A 3,632-nucleotide genomic window follows, 5' to 3' on the forward strand; every position below is an offset into this window, starting at 1 on the left:
CGGAGACTACCTCCTGGATCAGGAGGAGAAAGAGAAGCCTAGGGGCAAAATTATGCGTCTTAGCAGTGGCTCGAGCGATGTAGGACGGTGACGAGCGAGCGGCTTCTACAGGCGGTGGGAGCGGTGGTGGGCATGGCTTGGGGACCGGCGCTTGCGTCAACCGACGGCGAGCTCGGCTGCTGCCAACCAGCCAAGGTAAGCTTGCCCCAACCCTTCCCTCTCTCCCTCTCTTTTCCCATCTATGCTCACTCCCTATTGCATCCTCTCCCAGGTCTTGGATTCGTAAAGTGATACATCCCTGGATCAATTTAAGCTCTTGCAATCTCCAATCAGTTAAGGTGGTCATTCATGCTACCCGGATCTTATCTCTTCATGTCGTAAAAAATAATCTTGTGCACTATAATGCCATGAACATCTCGGAATATTTACATTTGTTGTAGCCGGTGCTTAATTTCCCCCCACATATTTGTAACTGAAGCCCACCCATACATACTCATGTATCTGACGGTTTGTGGTGATTGAATCGGGATTGGGTTTGGTCTACTGCAGATGAGTCACATGGCAACGCTCGAGAAGGTGATGTCTGGCAGGGATCAACACACTCTTTGCCACCCAGTACGGCCTGCCCATGGTTGATGGCAAGGGCAGGTGCATTGGGTTGTCTCCAAGAAGCACAAGGCCAGGGCATCCAATTGGGTCAGTGCTATACTTCATATTCCTAACATCTACTACATCCTGCAATTACTTGCAGTTGCTACTTGCAACTCGTATTATCTCTCTTACTAGGTAAATGAAAATTTATTGTTGAAGAAGCAAATATTATGCCAAGTAGAAGCATACAGCCCGAACAAGGTCCTAGAGCGGTGTTGCCAAGACGCCGGAGCGGAGGCTGGGGAGGCCGGGGCTAGCGGTTGTCGAACAAGAGTTTTTTAATTTCAGACCATTTTTATTTTGAGTTGCTTCTATCTAGCTGGATTTGTGGAATCTAAGTGTTCTCCAAATTGTGCTTTTTGATCATTACATTAAATTTTGTATCACCGCTTTCAAAGTTGGGCCTTGTTCATTGCAAGGGAAAGAGGTCTCTTGCACAGCCCCAAATACATCACAAGTAGACCGTAGGTTAGGTTAATTATCTCACATGTTGTCTTGCTCTCTGCATACTTTAGTTTTTAGATGAATTTCACTAATTGTGCATACACTTTATTTAGCAACCCATGTGGATGTATATCCCAATTCTTTCTTTATTTTGTATGCTTTTCCATCTTATAAAATTGCAACTTATGTTTCTTTTTGGGAACAATATGTTGGTCTTATACCAGGTAACCCGGTGCAACTGCTGTTCCCCAATGAGTTCTTTGTCATAGAATGACCTTTTGGTAGCAGTACTGAATAATAAAAAAATTGTTGCTGTTTGCGCGTCTCCGTCGTCCCTCACTCTTGCGTTTCTTTCAATCGGTAAGATGTCCCCTTCTTCCTCTTAATCATTTTCTCAATTAAGTTCTAATTTGCATTGTTGTCAATTAAATGCCTATTGATCTGACAAATAATGGTTTGAAAGTGAGTCAATAATCAATAGAATCATCAGCGCAAACATGTTAATGAGAATTTTTTGATGCTTGATTAGCCCGCTAAAGGTAAAAGAAATTAAAAAAAGTTGTTCGGAGTGAGAGGTTTGATTGCTTGCTTTGAACCTTACTCTTTTTTTAGGTAGTAGAGATAGGCATATTTGCAACTTATCTTCGCTGAGGAAATGTTGGCTTGTTCTCATCACTGGACCTTGTCTTTATAGCTGTCCTGCATTCTTGAATTTTATGGTGCTTGCAATGGAAATCCTGGGAAACCAGGCGCTGGTGTAATAATAAGGCATTTGGATGGATCTGTGGTATATATGTACACCAACAGTTACTATGCTGGTATTTTTCTTAGTGGTTAGTTACTTTAACCGAAGATTGCTCAACTATGAGAGTGTTTGGGTATTGCAACGAATAATGGTGTTGAATGTCGTGCATTGCTGCTGGAGTTAACATATGCTGCTAAGAAGGCATTCAAATATGTTTGGGGTCAAATCAAAAGAGGTCGAATTGCTTCTGCTTTTATTTTGTATTATTTTATCATCATGGTCCTCAGTTTATCCTCGCCAAGAGAAAGTTTAATGCTGCATCTGTTAACACATTTATATATAGGTTAAGGTGCCCCACAGCCTATTATTTTATTTGTGCAAGGAATAATTGGATAACAGTCTTAATTTATAGAAAATCTGGTGAAACTAATCAGAGCTCTTTGAAGAGTTTCTCGAGTTGCTGGAGGCTTTATTAGCGTTCAGTTTTCTTATCTTAGCATAAGTAACACACTTAAATTTTGGGAGCCGGTCCAAGATCTCTGGTGTGCTAGGAATGATAACATGGTTGACTTGTGCAAGAAATTTAAGGAAATGAAGGGAAACTTTCTTCAGTTTCAAATCAACCATGTTTGGGTAGCTATCCTATCTTTTCATTACCTTGTGATCTGATTCAAACTTGCTTGTACCAGCCAGTTTGGGGATCTGTTATGAAAGCTTGGTGCATGCTTGTGCTCTTGTACAAAAGCCTACACTTGACTGAATGACTTGTGATTTGGCTCGGATCATGCATGAGAGTGCAAACTTTTTATCCTTGTTTGGTTTAGCCTGATTTGTGCTCTCCACATTTATTTCTATGAACGTCACAGCGGGTGGAACGTTGTTGCTTGCCTGCGCGCTATGTATCAGTCGGCGCTACTCGATTTGTTGCTATTTAGGTCGTTGTAGGAATTAACTAGCGTACTTTCTTGTAATCTATGGCAACGACATGACTGTAGCATATAGAATGGGGCTGGTTCATGGAACTCGGGAGGACATAATTTTTGGTATATGAGCATAATAAGTTACTTAATTATGATAATGTTGCAGACTGGGCGCGACGGTGGGTGAGGCGGGATAGGTGGCACTGGGGCGCAGTGGAGTGGCTAGGCGAGAATGTCTCGGCAGGGGACGGCGACCATCGCATCCGCTGATATGTTCACCATCATCATTTATATGTAATCTCAAAAACAAAGAAATGCATCCAGATCTTGCAGGTTACACCAGGTTCTGTAGCTATTATTATATCTGTAATTTCTACCTTTCATGTAATTTATCACCATTTAATTACTATATGTGATAGATATTTCTCTACTTATTTTTATCTTATATGATGTGTTGTTCTACCTACGTATGTTGCATTCAGAGTACCGTTAGTTCTTGTATGCTTGCATCTTTGATTGCGTAGACATGCAGAGTGTCCTTTAAATTTCTGTTATTATAGTTGGGAGGGTTACTCCTCATTCTGGAGCCCCAAGTCAGATTGATAGATTTTATATATGTAAACATTGATGACCATATCAGTACCTTTGCCACTATCTCTCTTTTGTTTGTGTATTCCTACAGCCTGATCAGCTTCAAATACCTACTCTGACAGACAATTCACGGTAAACTCGATTATTAACATCCCTATTCGTTGCATTAATTATTTATTTCTAGAGATTTCTTTCTCATAGCTGTTATATTCTTCCTTGCCCATAAATTATTATTTTGTTTAATGATATCAAGCATTCTTATCTGGTAGATCAGGCTGGTG

At 40.9% G+C, this 3,632-nt stretch overlaps 1 long non-coding RNA gene across 1 annotated transcript; it reads left to right on the forward strand.

The window, feature by feature from the left end:
- The first annotated feature begins 561 nt into the window (after positions 1–561).
- LOC119343389 lies at positions 562–3,620 on the forward strand. The gene is made up of 3 exons (XR_005166069.1): positions 562–696; positions 1,320–1,455; positions 2,927–3,620. It is a non-coding gene; the product is annotated as an uncharacterized LOC119343389 (long non-coding RNA).
- The last annotated feature ends 12 nt before the right edge of the window (positions 3,621–3,632 follow it).

Source organism: Triticum dicoccoides, unplaced genomic scaffold (genome assembly GCF_002162155.2).
Source record: "Triticum dicoccoides isolate Atlit2015 ecotype Zavitan unplaced genomic scaffold, WEW_v2.0 scaffold125576, whole genome shotgun sequence".
Classification (NCBI taxonomy): Eukaryota; Viridiplantae; Streptophyta; class Magnoliopsida; order Poales; family Poaceae; genus Triticum; species Triticum dicoccoides.